Genomic DNA, 15,766 nt, shown 5'->3' on the forward strand with positions numbered 1-15,766 from the left:
CAGGCGAGCTTGTCTGCACCTGCACTGGGAATTGCACAGGCCCATATCCTGCATGGCAGGTTTGATTCAGCTCCGGTTCGTAGCCCAGGGCAGAGCTCGGTGCTCTTAGTGGGAGCTGGGCGTGGGTGGAACTGGCCCCAAGGGCAGGGAGCTCCATATATTAACCCTCCCCAGACCCCCGGCTCTCACTCAGTGGTTGTGGGCAGCCACAGGCATGGCACATGGCTCCCACAGAAAACATCCCTGGAGAAGGGAGGGCGGGGGGCGGGCACCAGGCAGCCCTGGTAGGGGGTGGGTGGGCACCAGCAGGGAACACCCAGCTCTCAGAGATCACTGAAAAGGGGTTGAAATCCTGCTTGGAATGAGGGACTCCCCAGGCCTGCCCCACCTCCTCCCCTCAGAGACGGGATCTGCCCAATAATCGCTTAGCTGCACAGCTGGGAAACAAACACGGGGACCATCCGTCCCTGCAGCAAACCAAGCTGAGATTTCAGCTGAGCGGGTGCTTTCTAATGAACCCGGCTGGCTCTCCGGCAGCCTGGGAGATGGGCGGGGAGGGCACCCAGCTGAGCTGGGGAGGGTTTGGAAGCAGGAACAGGACAGCTGAAGGCCCGGGCTGCAAAGCCCAGTTCCTGCTGCCAGCGTCTGCTCCCTGTTCCCACGCAGCCGTCCATCCCCCTGGCCCCAGCTGGCTTCTCAGAAAAGCCTCCGGCTCCTAGCCTGCATGTGGGCACATGGCATGGGCTCCGATCTGTACCCATCTGCACAACAGCAGAGTGCGAAGTGTGTGTGCACCCCGCTGGCCAGGGCAGGATGGGCCCCCTCAGGGCCCGAGCCACAGAGGTTAGGAGTGTTACAACCCTGGGCAAGGGAGGGAAGTTGGCTCTGTAGCTCAAATGGTAGCAGCTCAGGCTCTTAGCCCTGATTCAATTCCCCAGAGCGTCAGCCAAGATAACAGCTGTCACTCCTGCCCCACGTAATAGCACCCCTATGGGATGTGACACTGGTATTGCAGTGCCCTTAGACATGAACAGAATCACATACTGTCCTTCCAGCCACCATAGTCCCAGGGACGGCACTGGGTATGGGGTAGAAGCTGTAGCCAGACACACACTAACTCCCCCTCCATGCCCAGACTCAGGATGCTCAGAGACAAGGCTCCTGCGGTGGATTTTGAGGCCTGGTTTAAGCCCCCAGGGCTCCTTCGCAGCCATGATGCCCCCTCCAGCTGGGAAGCTGTGGGGCTCGAGGGGAGGAGGAAGTGCATTCTGAACCCTTTGCACAGAGTGGGACAATGGCAAGAACCTGTAGGGAGCCCCTGAGAGAGGGAATGGCCTGCTCATCCCTAGAGGGCACCAGAGACACAGGGCTCTCAGCTGCTGCAGGCATAGCACCATTGCTGGAACCAAGCTTACCACCTGTGCCCAGCCACAGCCCCACTACTCAGCACAGTGGGGAGCACATGCTCTCTGACCCACGGTCCATAACACGGCAACACAGGCCCTGTGCTAACATCTCCTGCCCCTTGGTGCTGCAAGGAGAGCCACACCCACAGCAGCCAGCTCTGGGAAAGAGACACGCTGCTCAGCCATGCAGCAACCTTCCCCTGCCCTGCTCCAGTCCAACCCCTACAGCTGGGAAACACTGGGCTCAGCCATTAAATACATCCCAGGACAGCCTGCCAGCTGGACACCAGACCTGTAACCTGGGGCTAACACGGTCGCGCAGCCATCCCTGGGCTTAGTTATTTACAGGCATCATCCCTCAGCCACCTGCTGCCAGACCTGGAGCCTCACAGGATGCAGGTTCCCTGCTGTGCAGTCAGCATTCAACAAATGGGGAAACTGAGGCCCAGGGAGGGGACATAACCGAGGCAGTGTAGCATCAGAACCCAGCCCTTGTGACTTAGTCATGTGCCCATCCTGCCTCTCGCTGGATGAGGCGAGCGGCCACAGGAAGGCCAATCCACGGGAAGCAGAGCCTTGCTGTGTGATCAAAAGGCAGCGAGCATGGGGTTCTCCTGGGACGTGGGGCACAAACACAGGTGCAGAGGGAATTCACACATGGCTGAACATCCAACCCCTCTCAGTAAACATGCCGCCCCCTGTGGGCCCCCTGGGATAAAAGGTTCATTCCCCCTGCCCCCTTCCCCCATCCCTGTCACGAGGGGGCATGGGGCTTTCAGGGCTGACTGGGTAGCTGACAGCCAGCCTGCCCCACGCTGACTCTGCGGTGCTGAACCAAGGCAGTAAGGTGGGAGAGGCGGGCCTGGAATGCACCCGGGCGTGGCCTTTCCGGGGAGGCCCCCCTGCCCTGCTTCAGAGCCCGTCATCTTTTCCTGCTGACTCGATGCTTTGCCACGAGCCAGAGCGTCAGATCAGCAGCACAGCTAGCTGGGCAATGGGCACATGGGGCTGCAACCAACCACAACTGGACTCCGCATCTTACACTATTCAAGCCACAGCTCTGGGAGGCAGGTGATGACAGACCTGTAGCTTCAATTTAACCACCACCATGTCTAGCTCCTGGGGCTGCATCGCAAAGCTGGAAAGGTGCCAGCACCCCTAGGAGGAGAACAACAATCCCACCCATACTCCCTTTTATGGCGTGCCAAGTCGGGGAGGCCCAGCCCTGGAGTTGGGGACTGTATGGGCCGGCGACGCTGAGGGTGTGCGGCTGGGTTTCTTTACACAGCTCCAAATGGTTCCCAACTGCTTGAGGATGGCCAGTTTGTCTGAGCCTCTGATCACACTCACACTCTGTGTTTGCTTTACCCCAGGGGCGCTGGCCTCAGCTCGTGGGAGGGGAAGGGGCCCCAGCAAACCCACCGCGGCCCTCTCCACACTGCCCCAAGCCACTTTCAGCTGCTGTGTGCGCGTGACGGCAGGGGAGCCCAGCGGCCCAGCAGCACCCGGCCACGCCTCTGGGGCACAGTTCAGAAAATTGTCATCGCACTGTCTGAGCTGCTTTTAAAGGGGGTCATGTCACTGAGCTAGGAGCATGCCTAATAATAAAGAGTTAGACACAATGGAAGTTAGGAACATTGATAATTACATTGTGGGTCTGGGCCTTACCCTCTTGTAAAGTGCTGTGTGCCCAAAGGTATGAGGGTAACAAGAGTTTTCTCTATTGTACATCTGCGGAAACTGAGGCACGTCACCCAGCAGCTCAGGAACAGAGCCCAAGCCTCCAGCCTCCCACTGGGGCCCAGGGCCAGACTGACAAAGGTATTTAGGGGCCTAAAGACACAGATACACAGCCTGTAGGACTTCCAAAAAGTGCCTAATTCTCACTGACTCCACTTGGAGTTAGGTGCCTACCCTGCTTAGGTGCTTTACAGGTGCCTAGCAGTTGCTTTAGGCACCTAAATCCCCTTGGATCCTTGACATCGGAGCTCCCCAGGTCGGACGGTGGCTCCAGGAGTTTGCTGGGCTGCTGGCGAGGTGGAGGCCACTGCCATGGGGTCGTCCCCTCGTGCGCTGAAATGGTTTGTTGCCATTGAACTGATCAGAAAGCAGCGTGGACTGCATTCTAACCGTGGCACTGCTGATTTGTTTGAGCGTCGCTCCCCCTTGATGGGTTATTTATGATGTAATTAAGCTAATTACATGTAATGCGAGCGGCTCCATGGCCCTGAGCCAAGCGTTTTTCCTATTTAACCACTTCACAGGTGGGAGGGAACGGAGGAACGCTGACGATGCCTTGGAGATGAAACGACTGGCTTCTTTGCGGCTCTGCTGAGCATTTGTGCTACTGGTGCTCGCTTGCTTTGATTGCAAGTGGCTCCCGCCTCCCAGAGGGCTGCTCTGCCCTGCATGATCACCTAACACCTGCCTCAAAACTAGCACAGTGCCTCCAGGGGGGAATCAGGACTGGAGACGGGCAGGGAGGGGAAAGAGCAGAGCTGCCAGGAGGGGGCGCTCTCGACTGCCTCAGCTACCCAGAATGAAAATACAGGGCCCCACAAGCAGGTCCCGTGACGCTCCCCTTCCTACCGAATACTGGGGGAGGCCTCAACTGTAAAGCCCCTCGTGGGACTGGCACATAGCACCTGGAAGACCATGTGACTGTGAACGATGGTGACATCCCAGAAGCAGCGAGGCTGGGGCCAGGGCCCCTCCAGCCTCATGGGGGCAGGAGGCAGAGGCCTTGGGAGCGGCCATCTCGGAAGGGGTTAGACACAGCTGTGGGGCGCCAGACTGCCCCCCCACCGCCAACAGCAAGCCGAGAAGCCATCCACCCTGCGGCTGGAGAAGGGTAGCTGCCCACTGTCCAAGCAAGGAAGGCACTCAGATCGCCGGAGGGAAAGGAAGGAAGGAAGACAGGCACGGAGAGTAAAAGAGGAGGGCATGAGGAATAACAAAGCCAGGGGAGCAGCGCTCGCGGGGCCCTCTGATCCCTCATGAGGCTTCTGGATCTCGCTGCTTGGAAAGCACGTTGGGAACCCGGGCGAGTTTTCACAGGGTGTGTGTGGGGGGGGGGGGGGGGGTGCTCTTCTTGAAGCCAGCTGAGCCCCGGTAGCACCACACGGCAGCTTGGGCAGAGTACCCCACCCCCAGGCTCAACCTCATTATCCTGCCTAACGGAAACAAACTCTCCACGGCTAATTGAGATCAATAAATCACTCCTTCACAGGGAGCATTTTCCACTGGTTCCCAGTGACCCAGCCCCCTCCCCGCCCCAGGTTTGCCACTCCCCTCTCGCAGGGAAGGGGCCAGGTGCTCAGAGAGCGGCAGCATCCTCACAGCCCTTCAGCCATCGGGATGGGGGGGAGGGATAGCTCAATGGTTTGAGCATTGGCCTTCTAAACCCAGGGTTGTGAGTTCAATGCTTGAGGGGGCCATTTAGGGATCTGGGGCAAAAATTGGGGATAGGTCCTGCTGTGAGCAGGGGGTTGGACTAGATGACCTCCTGAGCTCCCCTCCAACCCTGATATTCTATGATCCTGATATTCTACCTTGGGATTTGGCTGGGATCCTAGGAGGCAAGGCCTGGGCCACTTGTTATTTAACCCTGTACTCCACTGGCCAGTGGGCTGGCACCTCAGCCGCTCAAGGGCCAAATTCTGCTCCCCCAGCACTGCTGTAAATGCAGAGAACAGCCATGGCAGCAGGAGGAATTTTCCCCACGGTGGCCATGCAGCCCACCACTTCTCATCCGTGGAGCTGGGGCTGGCAGGAGCATTTCGCCGCCGGGCCCGTCCCTAGACTCCAGCTGGCCTCTAGCTGCAGTTCCCAAGAACACTCCTGCTGGTGGGGCAGAGCAGCTGGTATGTCGGGGAAGCACTCAAGAGGCAAGGGGGAACAGAGGGGGTGGTAAGGGGACAGCCCTCCATGATGAGGGTGAGGCCTCAAGTGGCGTTTCCAGGGGTGGGATAGCACAGCTTCTCCTCAGAGAATTGCATAGCTCTGTGCAGGACACAGAACCTGCAGGCCTGGAAAAGACCCACCCTCCTGCTCCTGACAGCGCCAGGCACTGCAGCTGCTAACGCATATAAATCTCAAATCCTCCCCCGACCCCCCCAAGCTATTTCCCTCAACAGCATCCTACAGCAGGGCGTTCCGCAGGTTAACATCTGCAGTGCATGCGCAAATGGCACCTAGACTCACATCGCCAGGACTAACAGAGGTCTGAGTGCCTGCCCTCATGGCCAAACCGAACAAACTGGCTAGGAGTCAGCCGCACAGACCATGCCGTCAGCCAGCGTTGCTGAAGTAGCACTAATGGACTTTGGCCACAGGCCGCCCTTGTGGTTACTTATTTGAACAGATCCGCTCTGATTAAACATTTACAAGCTACTTCACTGCCCAGTTTGGTTTGGTTTTGAAAGGCTGCTGCCACGAATATTCATTTTTCATAGCTATGTGAGTCAAAATCCTGGCCCCCGCAGCAAAACTCCCATCACCTTCTTCCAGGGCCAGATTCCACCCACAGGTTCCAAGCCGAGAAGGGCCCATTGGGATCATCAAGTTTGACCTTGCACCCCTAGCGATTCGTGTGTTGAGCCCCATAACGGGTGGCCGAGCTGGCACGGAGCTTTTAGAAAGACCCATGCTTGATTTAAAGAGCGCAAGAGACGGAGAAACATGTGCACCCGGAGGAACCACTCCTCAACCCTAGACACCCACTCAGACTGTATCCATTGATGGGCTCTAGAAGAAACAAGGCCCAAACAGTAAAACGACGGGGGCTTTACTGTGGTGAACAAAAGGGCTAACTCTGGAGGCCAGGTTTACTTGTTAGCAGTGATGAGCTGCCAAAATCTTAACAACCAGTTCCCTATAAAAAGTTCTGATTTAAGGGATGTGCCCCAGTATGTATTTTTTGTACCAACAGGGTTACCATACTTTTCCTGGGAGGAATTTTTTTTCCCCGGACGGCGATTTAAGAACCAAAAAGCCTGATCTGTCCGGGAAAATACGGATGTATGTTAACCCTGGCTAAAGTTCTTTTTTAAAAAGATGGGCCTGAACTAGAAATGAGCTCTGTTTCCCATGTGTGGGTCCCCGCCACTCCCTGGGGTTGTGCTAGGGTGACCAGATGTCCCGATTTTATAGGGACAGTCCCGATTTTGGGGTCTTTTTCTTATATAGGCTCCTATTACCCCCCCTGCCCCCTGTCCAGATTTTTCACACTTGCTGTCTGGTCACCCTAGGGTGTGCACATGCGTGGGTCCCAGCTGCTCCCTGCCCCCCTCATTGAAGCAGGTGTGCAGGGTTACTGCCCTGGGAACTGCAGGGCACCAGGGAATGCGGGGCCAGCTGCAGACAGGAGCGTGGGGCAGGGCTAGCTGGAGGCAGGGGGTGCAGGGCTGGCTGCGGGCAGGGCACAGGGTGCGGGACTGGCTGGAGACAGGAGGGTGCGGGGCTGGCTGCAGACAGGGCAGGGTGGTGCAGGGCTGGCTGGAGACAGGGGCTGGCTGCAGGCAGGGCAGGGGGTGCGGCAGGGGCTAGTGCGGGCAGGGCAGGGGGTGCGGCAGGGGCAGGCTGCGGGCAGTGGGTGCGGGGGTGGCTGGAGACAGGCTGGCTGCAGGCAGGGCAGGGGGTGTGTGCGGCAGGGGCTGGCTGCAGGCAGGGAGTGCGGGGGTGGCTGGAGACAGGGGCTGGCTGCAGGCAGGGGGTGCAGAAGGGGCTGATGTGGGCAGGGCAGGGGGTGCGGCAGGGGCTGGCTGTGGGCAGGGCAGGGGGTGCGGGGGTGGCTGGAGGCAGGGGCTGGCTGCTGGCAGGGCAGCTGGAGGCAGGGGCTGGCTGCAGGCAGCGGGTGCGGGGGTGGCTGGAGGCAGGGGCTGGCTGCGGGCTGGGCAGGGGGGTGTGGCAGGGGCTGATGTGGGCAGGGCAGCGGGTGCGGGGGTGGCTGCAGGCAGAGGGTGCGGGGGTGGCTGCAGGCAGGGGGTGGCTGCGGGCAGGGTGGTGGGTACTCACGGGGAGAGCGGCTCGGAGCAGCCCGAGCAGCAGGACGCAGCCCAGGCCCAGCAGAGCAGCCGGGGACCCACCAGGCAGCAGCGGGAGCCCCAGGACCAGGGGAGCAGCAGCAGCAACAGGGCTCAGGTGCAGGGCCAGGCGGCAGCCCACATGGCTCCACCAGTGCAGCGCCCCCAGCGCCGGAGGAGGAATAACATCACTTCCCGGCCGGAGCCCATCAAAGCCTCAGCGCCCCCTGCAGGGAAGAGGGTTAACAACCGGGTCTAAAACTGCTTCAAAATTTAACAACCGGTTCGCGCGAACCAGTACGAACCGGCTCCAGCTCACCACTGCTTGTTATGTCTCCCCAGAATTTAGGCACACCCCCTGGCCTTGGTGAATCCAGCTACCCCTCCAGCAAGCTGCACAATGTTAGGCCCAAAGGCTAATTCATCCCCAAAGCATGCTATAGCCTATTTCTCCCTTTAAAACGGTTCCCCTTGTCCAATTAGGGAGAGTAAACGTGCATGTGACCTAGCTGATCAGCCATGCAACGTGCCTAAAAGTCCAAAGAAACAACCCATAAACTTATTAAGAAAAGATTGTGGTACATTTCCATACTTTGATTAGTCTGTGAGAAGTCTCATTGACGGAGCAAGTTCACTGGAGAAAGGGTATCAGGATCAGGCCCTGGTGAGGAGTTACGAGTAAGCCTGTTTGTCCAAGTCATTTTGGGGTAAAACCCATATTTAAAAAAAAAAAATTAATCTGTCATCCCAGTCAGCGTGCAACTGAGCAACACTCCACGAACTGGTTTACACATCTGGCTCTGTCCATGTCCAACCTAGTGGGGCTTGGAAGAGAAACTTTGGTTTTTCAAGCATATAATTTCAGAACGCAGAACATGCTTTATCCAAACAAGACACACCAGCAAATGTTTTAGAAGATTTGTAGATCTAGTCGGCAGCATGAGGATTGTGGTGCAGTGCTTTTACACTGTGCGTGACAGCTAGTTCCAATGGAAAACAAACTTAGTAATATCAGCTGTTGTGTGCCAGGATTCTTTTTTAAGCTAAAATTCAGACTTTTGCCATGACATGCAGCCAGCCCTTGCAAAGAGGCAGTGGATTTAAAGAGAAGCAGGTTGGTGCGATGAACGGCGTTCACAACAGGCATTTCCAATGGCCCCCATTAGTCAACACTTACGAGAATACTTGGCTAACCTGCCTCTAATATCCTGGGACCGACATGGCTACAGATACGCTGAATGCAGAGCGAACCTGAACACTTTCAAGCCAGCTTCCTTCTTGCATCCTCTACAATAGTTTAAAGCATCAGGGATAGTTCTGGAGAACTCCTGGGCACAGCTGACCCAAAGGAATGGAAAGAGTTAAAGACAGCAGCGAGGGGAAGACAAGAGGAGAAACAAGAACCCTCAAAGGAAGTCCACTGCTTTAGGAAGGGCTGAGGTAGTGACCAAAGTTGTCCCTTTGGAAGCAAGCACATAGAGCAATGCAAGCCATGAGTGGCAAGCAGCAGGAGTTACTCAGAAACAAACTAAGCCAAACTAACTTTATTTATTACGTTGATAGGATAACAGGCTTAGTAGACAAAGGGAGGAGAAGGGACTTACTATATCTTGACTTTAGTCAGGCATTTAGCAGACTGGCAACAAGATTACAGAGTCTTTCAGCTCCAGATCACCAACTTCAGTCCAAGCCAGGTCAGCGATGAGTGGCTGGCTGGGCTCGTTACAGGCCAGGTGAGCAGGCTGGGGCGGGTGGCAGGACAGACCCTTGGAGCAGCACCCCTGGGGCGGGTGGCAGGACAGACCCTTGGAGTGTCATCCCCTGAACTCTAGCAGGGGTCCCTCGAGGTTAGGATCAAAGGACATTGGTTGGCACAGCCTGTGCTGGACAGGTCTTAGTCTCCAGGGCTGTTGATCCTTTCTCCAGCGCTCAAATTCATCTCTGATTTCAAGATAAGGTCATTTGCTGTTATGTCTTACAGCCGTGTTCAGAAAGGAGCCCTGGTAAGCTGTGCAGGGCTTTTCCTCAGCAACCTGTTCTCAGGTGCTTCTGGAGCAAATGTCCTTGTAGGCCGACGGTTCTTTGTTCCCAGCCCAGAACTGGACATGGCCACGGGAAATCCCTTGAGAGTGTTGAGGAGTCACATGGGAGGGAGACCAGGCCTGGATGCAGTCCATCAGCAAGGACCTGGGGGAGCTGCATTCTTATGCACACAAATAGCGTAAAACCAGTTACAATTCCTAGCCGGTCCTGGAGTCCGTCCTCTGTGGAATAAGCGCCAGCTGTCCAGCCCCTGTAACGGTACAGGCATTTAAAAACACTGAAGCAGTCCTTGAGGTTCCTTGGACTGCAGGAGGGTCATGGCTGTGGCTGAGAGCAGGCCACGGCTCACTGTGCTCTGGGTGCGCGGGCTGCTGTTCTCCAACGCCCTTCAGCGGCGCGCAGCTCCCCAGGTGTGACTAGATACTCTAAGTCGGCAGGCCTTGACGCTCCGGTCTCTCTCCAGACCTTGGCCAGCGATCCCCGCCCCCGAGATTTCCCAGGCCCTGCCATGTTTATTTGACTATGCAGTCCCCAGGCAATCCCTAGCAATGTAGCTCCAGCTGTGGCTTAAGGAATCTCCTTCCACACACAGTCCCAAATTCCCTGCTCCTTGACACAGCTCCATTCTGCTAATGGCTAGGTCAACATGTTGTGTGTAAAGCAGGCAAAGGAGTCCCTGGCAGGTGGTTCACAGAGATCACAGCACCACAGCACTAGGTGCTGTACACTCACACAGCAAGAGCTGCTCTGGCCCTGAAGAGCTTCCAAACAAAATCGATCACACAGACAAGTGCTGGGAGGGGAAACTGAGGCACGGGAAGTGACTTGGCCAGTGGCAGAGCTGAGAACAGAAACCCAGGGTGGGATCCTCACCCCCACTCTAGCTCCTTTATGTCAGGTCAAAGTACCAGAGCCAGTGGCATAAAGGGTCCCCAGGAGCCCAGGGTCCAGCCAAGGGGGATTCTCCGTCCCTGCCCATTTTTAAAGCAAGACTGGACGGTTTTCGAAAAGACCCCTGCCCTGGGATAGGCAGGGGGTCAGATCCCAGTGGTCCCTTCCTGCTGTGGAATCTAGGGATGAAAACCAGGTGCCAACTGCCCTGGGCTGTCTATCAGCCTCCTTCTACAGGCAGATCCCAACAGGGTAACTGGCTGCCACCGTGGTCTGCAGCCAGATGGGGAGCTGGGCCTGGGGACTTTAAACATGGAATCAGACTGCAGGCCTGTGGGAGAGGCCCAGCAGGTGACCATCCTCACCTCTCCTCCTGACCTCCCCTTATCTGCTCTGGGGGCAAAATGCTTTTCTTTCTGCTACCGTCAGAGCCACCGGGTGCTGCCATGGCCCCTGCTCCACCCCACCCCAAGCAAGCCCCTTTCTCCAGGTCATTGTGGGGTGACCAAGCCTTCCAAACCTGATCCACCAGCCCCCTCCCATCACAGCCTAGCTCCCACCCACTCTCCGCTGCTCTCCCAGTTGGACACCCCCTGGCCTTGGAGACCACTGTTCTGCCCTGCCAGACTGGGCAGCACAAGGGATAGACCTGGCTGGCTGGGCACAGAGTTAGTAGCCAGATCTGGGACCCCCGCAGGGCTTGGCCAGTCCAGCTGTCTGAGGCTCCTGGCATTCCTGGCACCTGGAGTCCTGCTAAACTCCCAGACACCCCTTTCACAGGTGCCCTTCAGTTCCCACCTGCAGCCACCCCACAGAACTGAGTCCCCCACCCCCAGCTCTGGGCATCTTCCTGAACCTTTAACACTCCCCCACTAGCCCAGCCCTGGGCTCCCCACATACAGATCTCTGCCGGTGCCCCTCACTCCTGACCTGCAGCTCCCCACTAGCCCAGCCCTGGGCTCTCCCCGACAGCTCTGCCAGTGCCCCTCAGTCCCAACCCACAGTTCCTGCTATCCCAGTCCTGGGCAACCCCCAGAGCTCTGCCGGTGCCCCTCAGTCCCGACCCACAGTTCCTGCTATCCCAGTCCTGGGCTCCTCCCACAGCTCTGCCAGTGCCCCTCACTCCCATCCCACAGCCTCTGCTATCCCAGTCCTGGGCTACCCCCACAGCTCTGCCAGTGCCCCTCAGTCCCGACCCACAGTTCCTGCTATCCCAGTCCTGGGCTCCTCCCACAGCTCTGCCAGTGCCCCTCACTCCCGTCCCACAGCCTCTGCTATCCCAGTCCTGGGCTCCCCCCACAGTTCTGCCAGTGCCCCTCAGTCCCAACCCACAGTTCCTGCTATCCCAGTCCTGGGCTCCCCCCCACAGCTCTGCCAGTGCCCCTCAGTCCCAACCCACAATTCCTGCTATCCCAGTCCTGGGCTCCCCCCCACAGCTCTGCCAGTGCCCCTCACTCCCGTCCCACAGCCTCTGCTATCCCAGTCCTGGGCAACCCCCACAGCTCTGCCGGTGCCCCTCAGTCCCAACCCACAGTTCCTGCTATCCCAGTCCTGGGCTCCCCCCCACAGCTCTGCTGGTGCCCCTCAGTCCCGACCCACAGTTCCTGCTATCCCAGTCCTGGGCTCCCCCCACAGCTCTGCCGGTGCCCTCACTCCTGACCTGCGGTGCTGCCCCAATTCCAATAATTTTCTCTTGAACAAAACCCAACAACTTGTGTCATATTGGACAACGGCTTTCATGGCATGACCAGTTCCCCGTAATGGGCCCATGGTTGAAACCGTTAAACTCATTCCATTGGTGACATAAAAGCAGGGCTGGATCCCTGTCCCGCAAAGCTGGCATGCCATTAGCCCTGACAGCTCGGCAGAGGCGCAGTCCAGGCTCCCATTTCAGTGCCTGCTGGGCCTGCGCCATCTGCACCGACGACCCCGACAGGGCTTATCTTTGCTCACTTGCTTTCCTTTCCTGCCTGTGGAGGTAGGGCCTGTTTCTGCCGGCTAATCCGCGGTGGGATTTGGGCCAAGGGGGAGGAGAGAGCTGGCCCAGTGAATCCCTCACCTTTCCCCCAGCCCTGGAGTTGTTTTCATGCACAGAGCTGGCTATGAGGGCCTGCGCTGCTTAGCAGGTCTCCCTGCAGCCGCCCTCCCCAACTCGCCCTGCAGCCTCGGTGCAGAGAGACACACAGAGAAATTATCGACTCGTAAAAGCCGATTAAAGCCAGCTCAGTTTACAGCTCCAGCATCCCAGCTGGCTCTTAAGGAAGGCGAGAGGTTAATTCTCATTGACTGGAGACACTGAAAGAGCGCAGCAGCAGGGCAGAGAGAACCCCTAATGGACAGGGGGCAGGTGACCTGCTCATTCGGAGTAAGGCAAAAAGACGCTCCAAAAATTACTCCAGTTCAACGACGTGTAAACTGCACCCTCCTTGCCCATCACATCCGTGCCCACCAGCACCTAGGGTGGGTGGCTTTCAGGGAGGGGATAAAAGGAAGCAGCAATTCCCTCAGTGCCCCTCATTTGCAGCCATTGGAGAGCTGTTGAGGCAGGCGCGCAGCTATCAACCAGCGCAGCCACACAGATCCCCAGCGGGTACCGCCTGGAGGCGGAGCGGCTGATGGGGGCAGCAGAGGCAAGTAGAGGAGTGAAAATTGGAAACGCCACCCTGAGTCCCAAACCAGTGGGATTTCCAGAGGAAAGTGAAAGTCAATAAGACCCGTGCTCCTAAATCCCTCAGGTGACAGGATTTGGGCTCCTAAGTCAAGGGAATCCCACCTGACAACTGCCCGATCTGGCCGTTATACCAGAGACGTACAAACAACGCCCAGCTCCCATGGAAGCGACTGCATGTGGACACTCCCGCCGCACACCACGCTTAACAATGCTTGTCCGGACTGTGCTAGAGCTGCTGCCCCCGGCATGCCCCGGCACGGGGACTGCAGCAACGCACATGCTGTCGGAAACTCAGCGTGCGGTTACACGCTGCCTGGTCTAGTCTCCGAAGTGAGAAGCAGGTGGCTGCAATTTCCCCCACCTCCCATTTCTCATCCTGCAACGTTGCATCCTTCGCTCAGCACAGACACCTGGGTGTTGTGATAGCCAGCTTCCCAATAGGGGGCGCTGTTGGGTGATTACGCAGCGGGGCAGCGAGGCCTCTCCATTCAGTGAGGGCTTGCCGGGAGTGGGCAGCGTAGGTGGAAGGAAGGACTAAAGCCTGAATTTTACTCCGGCTTGGCTCTCGCTCCATGCTGGAGCCCAGACCAGCTGGGAACACCGCACATTGCGATGCAGCCCTGTTGCAGCGTATCACAGAACCACAGGCCTGCAAAAACCTTAGTAGCTGAGTCCACTTCCCAGCCTGTGCACAAAACACACCCGAAGTCCCAAGGGCTGGACTGTCCCCAGCCCAGCTCCCCTGAGCGTCATCCGAGTTATACCCACAAGTACCGTGTCAAATAACTCCTCCCCCGCGGTTTACACACGGCAGAGAGCAGTGGCCTTTTGCAAAGAGTCTGTGGAGCTGAACTTTTCATTTTGCCGGCTAGATCTGTCCCAGGACTCGGCTCCTTTCCCAGCTCCCCAAGCGGCCCCACCACCACGCTCCCCTTGAAATCAGCCTCCATTTTCTGCCCACGCGCCTAATCCTGCCGTGCGCCTTTGTGTGGTTTCATTCTCCTCGCCTCCTCCCAGCTCGCCTTGATCGGCGTGTGGGTCACTCCCAGTCCATTAGCAGAGATGTTATTCGAGGCCAGGCTAAGCCCATCGCCATGGCCACTCATCTCCCAGACAACACGGGGCTGGTCTGGGACGGTGGTCGACCCACTTTCCAGCCCACCTGACAGCGCCCCACCCCCACCCTGAGACCATCTGAATTAATGTTTCCGTTCACGTTTTCCTGAGAAATAAAGGGCCGGGCTCTGCACTCGGGTACCCCAGCGTAAGCCAGCAGGAACACCGCTAGAGTCAGCAGGGCAACGCAGGATCAGGTACATACAGCGTGAAATGAAATTCACTGAGGGCCGGCACACGCCCTGTTGGACACCAAAATCAGCAAAACAGGGACACAGGTGCCACCCAGGCCTGGCGAGGGGAGATCTTACCCTGTCTGCACCATGCTAGCACAACAGCAGTACCACAAACGGGGGCATGCAGTGTCCTGCTTCCTTGGCCAACGGCCCAGGCAGGAAACAAAGCTCTACGCCCTAGCAGCACAGGGTGGGGGCAACGAGGAGCCACGGCTGTACGGATTGCAGCCATTTGCACAGATTTGCACACCTGCCCAGTGGTACCAAGGGGCGAAGGGCCTGGCTGAGCCAGCGGGCATGCAGGGGCATGCGGGCATCATTACGGGACCTCATTTGCAATGGGGCTGTGGGCTGGCCTCCACTAGCGAGTGAACGCGAGTTATCACTTGAGTGTTCCCATTAACTCCAACCCTGTCCACATGCACAAACCCCACACGGGCGGAGTGGCGGCAATGCCAGGACTGCGCTGGCATGGCCGGGGTACAGCGACCGTCCCTCCTGCTCCCTCTAGTGTGGATGCAGGCTAGCGCCGTGGCACAACTGTTGAGGGCTGCAAACCCTCAAAGCCTTCCCACAACCCTCTAGGACTCCCGCCCCAGCCATCCACCTGCTCCTTGTCCACACAGCACCTACCCACTCTGCTCAGGCCCAGCTGAGTCCCAAGTGGCTTCCAGTACCAGGATGGGAGGGGCCCAAAGGGCAAACCCCTCCAGGGGAGAGAAGAGGCAGGGGCTGAAGAGGCCTGGGACTCTCCCTGGGTTGCATCCTATCGTCTACAGTAGCTCCTAGCAGCACCAACCCACGTCGGAGTCCTGTTGGGCCAGACCCTGTCTAACACAGTGAGAGACACTCTGCCCTGAAGAGCTCACGGTCTCAAGAGCGGAGGAGCAAGAGGGGAAACTGAGGCACAGAACGGGCAGTGACTCTGCAAAGGTTGCAGAGGTGGGAACAGAAGCCAGGTCACAGTGAGTTCCAGTGTGGTGCCCTGCCCGCTAGGCCATGTTGCCAGCCTGCGGATTCTCCCCAGCTGGCAAGTGACAAAGACACCCAGGACACAGGCGCCATGCAGTGTTCACCCAGCGACTGGTCAGAGGCGCTCACAATGATCTCAAATTGCTTGTGCAAATCCTGGCCCTGCCGAAACTTGTTGCATCCACTCACATCCCTCCTCTTTCCAGCTCAACCCCCACCCTGGCAGCAGGCCTCCTGGCCTGGGGTCCAACACCCCTGGGGCGATCGCAAAAGGCCATGTACATTTGGACAGCATCCACGTATCTGAGCAAGTGCAGAGCCAGTGAGCAGATCCCACAAACGGACCCGGGGGGTGGTGGGGGAGAGCAGGTCCCAGCCCATACAGGCACCAACACCAGCAGGTGGCTT

At 57.9% G+C, this 15,766-nt stretch overlaps 1 protein-coding gene across 2 annotated transcripts in view; it reads right to left on the bottom strand.

Annotated features, from left to right (window-relative positions):
- The window catches only part of SEMA3F (semaphorin 3F), a 108,295-nt gene that overhangs the window by 82,825 nt on the left and 9,704 nt on the right, over positions 1-15,766 (bottom strand). The window lies entirely within an intron of this gene.

Source organism: Chelonia mydas, chromosome 7 (assembly GCF_015237465.2).
Source record: "Chelonia mydas isolate rCheMyd1 chromosome 7, rCheMyd1.pri.v2, whole genome shotgun sequence".
In the NCBI taxonomy this organism is placed as follows: domain Eukaryota; kingdom Metazoa; phylum Chordata; order Testudines; family Cheloniidae; genus Chelonia; species Chelonia mydas.